Genomic DNA, 13,241 nt, shown 5'->3' on the forward strand with positions numbered 1-13,241 from the left:
AGTATTAACAAGTCTAAAAGTGTTGCCAGTGAAGACTGGATCTATCAAAAATCTAATAAGATCTTTAAAAACTTCCCTTTCTGCCTTCTCCTTACTCTGGTTTAGGAACATAAGATTTGCCATTTCACAGGGAGAACTAGTGGTCTATCAAGTCTGCTATCTTGTATCTGCCCTATGATTCAGAGGAAGAGGAAAAAAATCCATAGTTGGGCTTTGTGCACATCCCTTAAATTAACTTCCCTTTAATATAATCCTGCTGCAGTAAAATAAATTTTAGAAAGAGTAAAAAGTTCACTTTTGTGAAGGAGGAAAGGCATGAAATCATAAGTAATTGCAAGTATAAAAGGATACTTCAGAAGGGAACAAAAAATCAATATTTTCCTATATTTCAGGCAACAAAGCTACAGTTTATAAAAGGTCATGGTAATGACCAGCACCTTTTCTGGTACTTCATTTGAGGGAAATGTTACTAGAAATAATGTGGGTGAAGAGAGACTACTCACTTCTCTACTTTGTTAACGTGTAGCAATTTAACATCAGAAGTGGCAGTGGTGAGGCAAACATCTTAAGAAAACAAATCCCATATTTGAGGCATTTCTGAATTTGTGCAAGTTTCTATATTTTAACCCCCTTCTGAAATATTCCTGAGTAGAACAAGTCTGCAGAATTTTTAAAAAGGTATTCTTTCAGGATTTTTGTGTTTGATACAAGATTTATGATGTATGAGATAGGAGGGGCAGTGTAGACTAGTGGATAGAACACTGAGCTGGGACTCAGGAGCCCTGTGTTCTGTTTCTGCTATTGGCCTGCTGGGTGATCTTGAGCAAGTCAGTTCTGTCACAGTTCAGGGCAACTGCACCTGTATTTCCTCTCCGTGATCCCGCAAGGGCGCCAACCTGTTGTCTCTCTTGGGTGGAAACACAAGTCTATATTCTGACCAGGGTATTCCCAGGCTGGAGAGTTCCTGCCTTTGCTGTGTCATTCCCAGCGCTGACTAGCTGCCGTGGGACACCTGCTTGCTTTCTCTTCAGAGATGGATAACAGTGCAGTTGCTACACATATAAGGTACAACACAGTTCTTTCTGAAGAAGCCTAATTTACTCTTAAGCAAAACATCAAAAACAATAGAGAACCTATTCACATTCTAATAAGCTTACTCGTGTTCATCCCAACTCTCATGTGGACTCTGGAAGGTTCAATCTTTTAACATTCCACCCTAGGGGCATCTTGGTGGTTACAAGTTTTCTTCAGAACTTCAGCTCAAAACAAGCACACTCATAACATGTTCAGTTTCCTATTTATACAATTCAGGAGTCTTTGAACCGAAGTTTCCAGAAGGAGGTTGTTAGTATACAAAGGGTCTCTCTCTGCCCTCAGTGCATGTCTACAAAAGGTTGGCTTCAGAAAGGGAGAATTTGCATTCCCTCACATCAAGGTAGTTCCTAAGGAAATCTATTTTACAAGTATTGTTCCAAAGCTACCTTTGAGCTTCCTCATACCTTCCAGTGATTGCATTAATCTTGTCTTCCTACCAAAGAGGTCCTATACAATCTCACAACAATGCATAACTATTTGCATTTGTAATACAATGAACTACAAAGGTGTAAACCCTAACTCAATAAGATTTAACTTAATTCAGTAAAGTTTATCTTAATTCTATAAGGTTTGTTCAGGATATTACAGGACCTTGTCAATCCACCACAACTTCCCTTCCTTGGGCTTCAGTTTCCCTATCTGTGAAATGGGGATAATACTGACACACTTTTTAAGCCACTAATGAAAAGTTCTTTATGAGAATAGCTTTATTTTATTATAATAATTTACAAAGATCACTCTGAAACCTTCTTGATATTTCAGTCAGCATGTGGGGGGCCTGGATCAGTGCACATGTCGCACTGCCCATCAGTTCCCAGCCCGAGCCGGGGAAGCTAATGATCCATCCAGAGGACCAAATTCAGTGATGAATCCTGGTCACGTGCAGCCTGAGACACGTTGCACATATGCTAAGAAGATGTTAACATGCCTGTGTTAAGAATTGTACAGGGATCAGCTCAGGCTTTTACTGAACTCTGAGGATGTTTCCTTCTATAGGAAGAATTAAACATGAACACAAAACCGTGTAGTTTCAATCTAAAAATAATTTGGTACAGTATTCATTTATAATAATTTTCTTTCGACAGCTACACTGATGTTTTGTTATTTTTAAACAAAATAATTGGACCTCAAACAGTGATTTGCAATAAGAATGTAATACTGAATATCTGAACCCAGCAACACAAAATACATATTAATTGGAACTTAATCCTCTACTTTACCTTTTCAAGATGAATACTACTGATATACAATATGCTGTCTCAAGTATTCAGTTTTCAAGTTTAAAGATGCAGCTTCTCCACAGGCTTTCTTGGTCTTAGAATGCTTTTCACAGGAATGTTCCTCTTGGGTTACCTCAAAGCCAACTATGAGTGGCTAAACTAATGTTCTGTTACCCAAACTTGTTTGGGTAAATAAGTCTTCCAGACAGAAAGTAACTGAAAAATCAGAAGCTGAGTTTTAACTTTAAGGGGATTACTAGGAATTCCTCTTTCAAGATCTGTTCCATCTAAAACCTTTGTCAAATAAGTTATAATCAACTGCACAAATCTCTTAATTCTTATTCCTGCAATTGGTGTATTCTATCTTCATTGCACAGTAACAAGATTAATCTATTACGACCAGGAAAGTGTAAACTGGTTTAGAAAAATTAATTTGAACAAATTTCAACCCAAGTGTTGAAAAAAAGTTTATTTATATAAATAATCCCCTTTTCCAAACAGATGTATTTGTTGAACACCACTTCCCCCACCCACTTTCCTGATATTTTACATAGTCATGATTTAAATAATATGAGAGTCTGCTGAGCTAACTGTGCTTTTCAAATCCTACATACACTGGAGTTTACCAGGGTGTGGAGTCAGAATGGACTTTGAAAAGCCCTTGCAATGTATGGTAATCAGTCAACTTGAGCTGTATAGAGACTGCCAGAGAAGCTGATATTGTGTCAGATATGTGGTGGACTATTAGAAAAAGTAGTACGTGCTTCTGTGATTCCAGGCTGGGGGAAGGAAGATGTATGAGAATGGAAATCACTCGTGCCAAGATGGAGGATTAATTAGAGAAATCATTGCACTTTGAAGGAGAAGCTTAAAGGATTCAGATGATTTGTAAATACAAGGTAGAAGAAAATGGAAGACAGAAAAGATGTCAAAGGCAGAAAGATTTCAAAACATTTCAGATAAACATACACATATTTTGGAACTTACCCATTACAAAATAACCTTTCAAACCACTTATGCTTTAGCCGTGAATGTTTATATTACATCATTGTGTCTTTTACACAGTGTTTTTTTCTTTTTACAGCTTTTTCATTCTAACACTAATGGAAGCTGTGTTTTAGTTGTGAACATAACAGAGGGTCCTCTTCCCAGTAATGTGTGGAAACACTTCTGGCCCACAGCACCCTGATGTTTAGTCTGTGGAAAGCTGACTGGTGACATGGTGCTGATTCCTCTCATTTTCCACTTCTAAAATCACATTGAAGAGACAAAACAAACATTCTATTTAAACAATGGCTGTAGCTGCTTCACAAATGGGAGGACATGGTCTCTGGAATCATCTGTTCCAGGTCCACACTATGAAAAAGTTTGAGAAGCCCTGCTCTGGAACATAAACTTTCTAAGCCTATTGCTTGAAGTGTATCTCATGTATTCTCACGAGAAAGGATTTTTATAATGTATAGAGTATAAAGATGGAGGGAAAACCTAACTTTTGAACAGAGTATGTTAAGTTATTCTTCCTGGAGGCTGTAACACCTTCTACTTTATAAGGTCACTAGTAACATTAAAGAACAGTCACACAGTCAGTCATTTGCTGATAACAGAGTTTCTTTAATATCTCCCAAATGCTTGAAGTCCACTGGTAGAAGTAGCTACCGCTGCTGGGTAACTTTTAGTGGTGCTTTACTTTGTGTGTCTATATATGTATAATGGCAAGACTGGGGCTGCATTTTTAAATTTGCCCACTTGTCCAAGAAGCAAGGGAAGAATTATTTAAGATAGAAAATGTCATAGTTTTAATTCAGGTTTGTCATAAATCATCATGAGAAGTGTGTGCAATGTAAAATATTTACATAGGCCACAAGTCCAAACCAAGAGGAAGGTTTAGTTTTTTACTTGCAAAACCAAAACACCACATAGGCAAAGAGCAAAATGGTAAACTGATCTCATTTGGAATTTATATTTCTTTGCAAAAATCAATATACGGATTTTGCTAAATCTAGATTGCTCATCCTGAAGAATGTATAGTGTTGCTATAACAGCAGGAGGAATTCTGATGTTCAGATAAAGTACATATTGAATAGTTAGCTGTTCACTTGCATCAATTTATATTGACTTAAATATTCAATATGCAGTCTCAACTCTCAGCTTTGCAAGCTTTTAAATTCTTATTTACTTAAAGATGGATTGCAGCTATTATAGTAAAAGTTAACTTGTTTGTCCCATTCTAAATATGGGAAAGAGAGAGTGTAGCTTTTATTTATTTTGTAATTTATATAATTTGACATGCCCTAAAATCCTGAGAAATTGCATACTCCCTGGTTTCTCTGCTAGATTAACTGACATCTAAGTGCCATAAACCATTCCATCCTGAATTCCAATTTTCATTCCCTTTAAAGGTACAGACGTTGCAATGTCATTTACAGGTGTGAGTGAGATGCAGCAGTAATGTCAGGGATGTGAGGAACCCAGGAGCTGAGCTATCATGAACTGGGAGGTGGATCGGAGAATGGGAGGATTCAGCTCAAAAAGATTGGGAACCACTGCTATATTGGTTAACAGCAGAGAGAAAGCCATTGCCACATCCTGCCTTTTGCACAGTCCTGCAAGAGTACACATGTCCAAGTTATCTATGCTATCTTCATACTACACTCAAATGTGACTTTATTTCTAACAGACGCATACACATTTCCACTTTACTCTCAATTCTTTTTTTTTAATGGTAGTGATGTATGTAGGAAGGAATTCAAATGTTGCTGAACTAGGTTTTATATCATATGTACAAATTAGATTTGGCCCCTTTTCAATTTCAGATGCCCTGCCCTCAGGAACAGGTCCTGAACCTTCTTTCCTCTCCAGGACACCTGCTACCATCCTCCTAACATTTTTTAAAAATAATTTCCCAATAATGGAAAGTTAACAGATTTCTTCCTCCATGCATAAAAAAGATGGTCCAGAGAAATCTAGCATGCTTTTACACACTTCCTGTGAGGCATAGAATTCACTTTGGGGCAGCATTCATTCATTCATTCATTCTATATTTGGGACACATTACCATTCTTTGACAGTTAATGCTTTTATGAATGTGTATTATTAACAGAAACAACAGAAGCAACAGCAGCTCACCTTTTTGTCAGTTGCCAGTTTACAGTCTGATTTCTTTTGAAAGAAATAATTTCCAAATGGGATGACTCATTCTTTTAAACTTACTGGTTCTACAGAGGTCAAAATTGAAGTTTTAAAACATCTTGGAAGACTAGCAGTTTTATCAAGAGTTAGCTAAACATTTAATCGCCACAGACTGCATCCCCACTGCCAAGCTTCCTATCATCCTGCTCTCCCATGTAAGAAAAAATGAAAGTACAGATCTGTCAGTCAATCTGACTCTGGATGTCAGGGAAGATGAACTCTTGTGAGGCAAATTCTGAGCTCCTATATCCAGCTCTTTATGCAACACACAGAATCACATTAATCTTTTTCAGGTCATTTGTACAGAGTGCCAACACAGAGTTGTTCCAGTATCAAATTGTTCTTTACAATACCGATAGCTTCAGGCATAGTCTTGAACTCTTCAGGTACTTTCAGTGTGTTCCCCAGCAGATATAAGTCTACCTCAGTGATACTCAATCTCCTCCTTCATTCCCAGGGCTTTCTTATGACAGACAGGGAATTAAAGTAACCTACATTCCTTAGAGGGTGCTTGAAATAGGGAGCCTGTAACAATAAATATCAATGTATTTTATTTTGCATTGTTATACTGCTGTGCTTCCTGTACTTGGAATGGGCATTGACTCTGGAAGGCTGACAAATTAGAAGTGGAGGAAAGAAAAAGGGGATGAGTCTTTTTCTTATTGTAGAGCACGGAAAAGGGTACATCTGCTTGAATGATTACCACTGACCATCTAATAAATTGATTTGGAACCCACTTGTTTCTATGAACTTGCACAAAATAAAGGTTCTTGGCCCAGACCATGATCAAAGCAAATCACATGAATTTTGTACTTAGATTTGAATTTTGACATGAACATACTGAGCCCAAACTGTTTAATCAATTCACCACACAAAGAAGTCAGTAGACAGGCTCCCTAAACCTCCCTTGGATATCCTACATGCTGCAGTTCACCTTTCTAAACATTCTTACTTTAGATGTTGGCAGACTTGATGATCTTGACACTGTATATAATTTCTCTTATCTGCAGTAAACCCCCATACACTGCTTTTTGCCTGAGCAGTCACATTCATGTATGCAATCAAAATACTGTATCTTTTCCCCCTCCACATTTAATATAATGATGTCTGTAGAAAATTGAAAAAATTCATCTTTGAATCCTCATTCTATACCAATAAATTTGAAAAACAAATTTGATTGGCGATGACATTCATTGTTCCAACCTTTCACTTGTAACTACAATTGGTTGAAAATTGGATTTTTCTCCCTATTTTTCAATCAGCTTATAGAGTGGTCAAAATTAAAAAATATATATATACAATTTTGAAAATTTCCCAGGTTTTTTCCTACATTTTCAAGACAACTCTACATGCAACATCATTATTCACTTTCTTGGAAAATAGCAAGCATGCAGGCTATTTATTTAGGCAGGTGATTAAGCCCTCAGTCCTGCAAAAATTTATGAGTAATTTTACACACACTGATCAGGAGGGGAACACGCCCGCCCCCGAAGAGAGCAACTATATGGTCTGTGTCACAAGGGACACTCAGCTCTTGTGAGCACCTCCTGTCGCCCGGGTGTGAACCTGCACTCTTTCCTTTTCTTGGTGCTCCCTGTTGGCTGCTGCCCTCGTCAGGTGGGTGTTCAGTGGATCAGCCCTTAAACTAAGTCACACATAGTCTAATGCATGAAGGAACCCTTCCAGAGTAAAAGGTCCAACAAGGCCTATCCCTGTGCTCTTGTTACCATCTTTAGACATACTCAGTATCCCCAATTTGAGCTTGAGGGATATATTCAGGAAGAGCTGCACAGATTCCAAAATGCCCAGAAGGAAGCATGTTGAACTCAGCTCCTTGTTCCAAAACCTTACTGGAGAACGGTATTGCTCCTTGCCTATGATGTGCCATTTAGAAATTTGGAAAAACAAACAAGCAAACAAACAGGAGAGAATACTAGCATGATTCTTGTACCTGGGAGTCAACCAAGACATCAGAGCTCTTGCACCTTCTGTCCTGAGTATCACTGGTGGCACCCAGAACCTACCCGCAAGTCACCTTGGTTCATTTCCTGCTGGATACTCCCTTGCCTGAACAGATGGTAAGGACATTGGATCAATTACATCCCAATATACGACTCAGCCACAAAATTATCCACCTCATGCACATCCCTCAATGTAGGAGCCTAAGGCTATTCCATAATTACCGCCTAGCAGGGCCAATCCAGGCATGCCTCATGGCCATGCAACACCATTTAGGAATGACCATCAGTGAAGGCACATATGCCCAGGCTGCTGTGGGATGTAACAAACAGAGTGTTCCATGAGAGGAAACTCCACCATTGTGGACAGTAATGTTCAGACCACTAATGGGCTGGTCTCATTTTCTGTCCCTCTTCCCTGTGACAGAGGGGAACAGGACATTGTCCTCTGGTGCCTTTATCCCAAATGGTGTGGAGAAGACCCTCCATGCCTACATGTGCCTACTCTTGACCCCATACAAGGCTCCAATCTTGTTGAGCATTCATCCCCATCAACCAGAGGTGTATTCAAAAGTGGAAGACCTCCCCTGAGCAAGCCATACACTTTCAGGCACCATTCATGACCTTTGTGGATTGGAGATGGAACAGTTGCTTGCCACAGACTTGGAGGCACAGTTTCTGCAGCCTTGGAGACTATGCTTCTTGAGTAACATGGGCTACTTCACAGCAACCAGAAGGAATCAGTGGACCAGGTCATATGCTGTCTAGAGCACACAGCTGATGGCCATAGTAGTCAACCAGATTGCTGCCCAGGTGTCTTGCTGCTTGGGGAACAGGAGGGGACATTGCTCACACATATACTCAAGAAGATACATAGCCAATAGTCTGATGGCAGTGAGTGGCACCCTCAGTGTCCCTGCAAAGTTGATGTAGAGGAAAGTACTCCAGAGGTGGTACCCTCACTGCATTGGTGGTTGAGTTCCAGAAAACCCACAAACCAATGGCATTCAGTGGCCAGGACCCTTGTTTTCTCCACAAAGGCAGTCTAGAGACAGGTATTGTGCCCCATGGTGATCTCACTGCCTTGGTGGTTGAGATCAAGGAAACTGACAGGCCAATATATCCACATGAAGCAAGCAGAGGAGCAGCTCAGAAGCACATGTTACAGGAGTTGCCTGATCATTAATCTTTGGACTGTTTTTTGTTGGCCACAATCATTCTGCCTGCCATTTGTGGGTGATGGGGGTGAGGTTTCTATGCTTGTTGGCCCAGAGGCAATCCACCACCATTCTGAGGTGGCTGTGTTCTTTGTTATGCCTTTTCTACCCTTTCTTGTGGCATGGTCTTGCTTGCATTCTATTTTTGTCCCCTGTGAGCTGTACTTTGTTTTGTTTGCTGTAATCCCCTGCAGTGATTTCTGTGTACATGGCACTGGGCCAGCACACCAATTAGTCCTGGCTCTAACAACTCACTCCATGGACAACAGTGGGATCAATAATTCATGATTAGATAGTTGTCCTGAGTCCCTCCTGTGAACTTCGAGGTCATCCTGCAATGGAGTGCGAACAGCCCAATGGAGCAGGAGGACATGGGATAAAGGGGAAGAGACAGAGAGAAGCAGTGAGACATAACATACCACAAACATCTGTGGTTAAGGCTGTAGCTACTTTCCACAGTGTCTGCCATATCAGGACACTCCGTCGTGGTTGCCATGCTCGTGTATAGATGCCTCTAAGATAAGCAAAGGGTCAGGGGAGCCATCAGCAGTCACAGCCTCTGATTCTGGGGTTCAGGAGGTGCATGAATCCTGTGTTTGGGGTGCTGTAGCAGGGCCACACCTTCATGGTCCTCGGAGAAGAACAAGTGATTGAAGACAGATACAGATAGAGACGTGAGCCCTTCATACACTTCAGCAATGATCTCCAGGGTGACTGAGAGTGGGCTATGCAGAGGAGCCATGAGAGTTAACATGGCCCTGACCTCATTGACCCAAGTCTGTGTGAGAGGCCATCAATGACAACCCAGGCATTATGTAAATCCTTTGCATCCACAGCCCTAGATGAGGTCCTGTAGGCCAGAGAGAGGAGGGTATGGCAAAGCATGTATTCCACATAGCAAGACATTGATATCCTGCAGGAATATCAGGCCATTGGTACTTGTGGTTATGGACAATAGCATTAGCAGTTTCAGATCACAAATCACCAGTGTTAGTGGCATCTTTCACAGGTCCTGCCACATATTATAATTGTAGTTTGGCCCTGGACTTCCCTCACCTTCCCTGAAAGGACACATCAGATCTGGTAATCTCCTCAGTAATTCCCTGTAAACAACACAACCACACTAGTATGGCGGGACCAGTGGTTTACAGTCACTCATAGCATAGTGACAGAGGGTCACTGAAGATCCTGGCTCCTACACCTATTCCAGAATTCAGCACTGGTAACAACCATGCAACAGGATCCTCAATTCTGAGCAATGAGGGGACGTTAGGCACACTCATACTGAGCTTCTGGTGAGCACATGGAATATTACTATGGTGCAATATTACTATGTTCTCCAGGCAGAGGTTGTGTCCAGGTGTGTTACATACTGTATGACACAGGTATTTCCTGGGGAGTGACCAAATCTGATGTAGCAAACCTGGAGGACTGCATGAATCCAGAAAAGGACTTTGAGGAGGAGGGGCATGAAGAAGAGTATTTCCAAGGGGGCACAGAGGCAGCACTAGAAGAAGGGGGCCTACAGGCCCATGACATGAAGCTGCAGCAGCTGAAGTAAACACATTGGTCATCAGCAATAGCTTTGTACTGGTTGGGTGACGGGAGATGGTGAGCTTGCAAACCAATCAAAAGGACGGATGGGCAGTGGTATAAAGGGTACAGCCACATAAAGCACTCAGTTGTTGTTCCCATATTAGGGTCAAAACCAAACATAATCAGGGCTGAGCTATTGACATATTATGCTACTAGGATAGAAAGAATGTTAATGGATTGGCAGAATATGTGGAAGCACACAATTACAGCTGTCACCCACTTGGGAAGCAATAGTATCACCCTTTATGTAGTGTCATAATACAGAAAATATGGAACTTGTTACTAATGGTGCATAAAGCCATGCACAGGCCAGAATCCTGGCATAACTTAGATCCAAGCTTGTGTTTCACACAGAGGAGATGTAGGTTGAGTAACTACAACAGTTAACTAGCTAGCTTTAACCACGTGGTCTCAATAAGTTATAATGTAACTTTATCTTTTACCTTTTTCTTCTCTTGTATATGTTCTATGCCTATTCATTTATAATAGAGATATGGTACTGCAAACTATAATATTTGATACAGTATCATAGGATACAATGCTATTAATAGATAAAATAAACCTAAAAAGGTGTTAATTAAGATTTAAGAAGTTATATTAGAAAATTAAAATTATCTAGAGGATTCTGCAACAGACCCTTTCACAGTTTTAGAAAGTTTCATTGCCGAGGCAACCTGATCATAAAATAGTGCAAAAAGCTTGGAGCATGTTGGCTATTTTAAATAATAATCTTTAACTGAGATGTGATGACTGGGGATCTATCTGTTGATATTATGAAGTATTATTATGACAACTGCTGTATCATGAATGCTTCTCAGTATGCATATCTACATATCTTATCAGCCTGAAAAGCATTCCTTCCTCAGTTTGAAGACAATGGGAAGGTACTTAATGTTGGTGTTTGAATACACAATAGAGACTCTAAATGGGTTTGTTCACCTGGGAAAAGATAGTTTTCTCATTAGACCTGAAGAGAAGGGAGAAGGTAGGAGCAATAGAAAGTTATCAAACACAGGACAGAGGAAGCCAGGTGGCAGGCAGGGGTTTAAATAAGGATGCACACAGGGGAACTAGATGGGAGAACCATAGAGGAAGAAGGAGCCTGGGGTATGAGAGGGAAGGGGAAGGAATGGGCAAGAGCAGGGTAGAAAGGTTGGAGGAAACGACCCCATGTTTCAGCACACAATCAATGATCTGCAACAGAAGGACTGGGAACTTCTCAGAAGGCCCATGACCCCAGCCCAAAGAATTCCCTGGAGTGTGAGGAAACTGAGGCAGGGAAACAAGTGTAAGGCTTATTATTTTGTATGATCCATACTCTCTTGTGCTTTATATGATTAAGTAAAAGAGCAAGAATTGGCTGGACTCAGGCCCAAAATTTCCGATGTAAATCTGATATTCACACGAAGGACCATCATAGAAGAATGTACAGAATGTCAGGCTTCCTTTATTATCCATTTCATTGATTTTCAAAAGGCATTTGACAGACTGCAAGGGCACACATTGTGGCATATTCTTCAGTTTTAAGGAATTCCAGCTAAAGTCATCAACATCATCAAGGCTACGTACAACAATGTTAAGTGCACTGTAAGTGTGAGCAACCAGACACAAAGTGTTTCAATGTGGACAGCAGCGTGAAATGGGTGCATTCTAATCTCCACTGTTGTTTGGCATTGCCATTGACTAGATGAAGAAGTGTATTAGCAACACAAATACTGGCATATCATGAGTAGATGACAAATGCCTGAAAGACAGACTTTGCTGATGATACCACACTGTTGAACAACACAACTGAAATCCACAAACCAAGACAGACACACTGGCAAAAACAGCAGGTCAAGCAGGGCTCAAAGTCAGTTATACCAAAACAAACATCCTTGAATCCCAACGTCAACCAGTGACATCATATTAGAAGGCAAAAACATCAAGAAAGTAGAACAGTTCATTTACCTGGGCAGCACCATGCTAGGTAATGGAGACCTGAAGAAAGAAATGACACCAAGGATAGATAATGCATCCACAGTATTCACTAAATTCAACAATGTATGGAAATCAGTGATATACAGCACCAAAACAAAACTGAGAATTTTCAACTCAAACAAAATCTCAGTGCTACAATGACAGCTGTGAGAGCTAGAGATTTACCAAAACTTTAGAGAGAAAGCTAGAAACCTTTGAAAATAAGGGTCTATGAAAGATCCCGGGCATTGGATGGACAGACTTCAGCATCAGCAAAGAGATCAGAGAAATCATCAATCAGTAGCTTGTCTCCACTACAGTCAGAAGGAAACACTGGACAAAATTGGAGCATGCAAACATACAGACTTCTACATGAAGCTGTCAAGTGGAAACTGAATGGCACGAGGAAATGAGAGAGAAACCTTAAGAAGAACCCTTAGCAGGGAGGGTAAAACAGTCTATCTGAACACCACAGAGCAGATGGAAGCAAGAACTCATGACAGAGAGGGATGGGAGAGTCTAGTTTCTGCCCTCTGTGCCAACATTGGTATAAGAAGTATGTACTAATAATAAATACTAAATAATAATAATAATACAAAATAAATGAGCAATTGTGTTAGACTCTTGTGAAAAGTGTCTCTGAATGTATTATATGCATCACAAGTGCCATGAGTTTCCTGAGGGAATTAAACAGTAAACCAAAAGGTTCACAACTTGGGGCAAAGTTCTGGGAGAAGGTATATTTGAGCATGGCAAAGTCAGAAGGGTCAGCATTGGACCCAGAAGTGCTAGGCTGGACAGTGGATTCCAGTTCTCAGGATAAGTGTTAGACGAGGGGTCTGTGCTGTAGGACCTCAAGATTTGGGCAGCCTCTGGACTGTCTTCAAGGGCTGGGAGGCTTAAAACACTCAGGGGGACCAGAGGATTGGGTCCTTCATAACAACCTGGTGGGTGGATGGCCAGATCCGTGGCTGAAGAGACATCTAACAAGATATTGTTTTGTATTA

Source organism: Eretmochelys imbricata, chromosome 1 (genome assembly GCF_965152235.1).
Source record: "Eretmochelys imbricata isolate rEreImb1 chromosome 1, rEreImb1.hap1, whole genome shotgun sequence".
NCBI lineage: Eukaryota > Metazoa > Chordata > Testudines > Cheloniidae > Eretmochelys > Eretmochelys imbricata.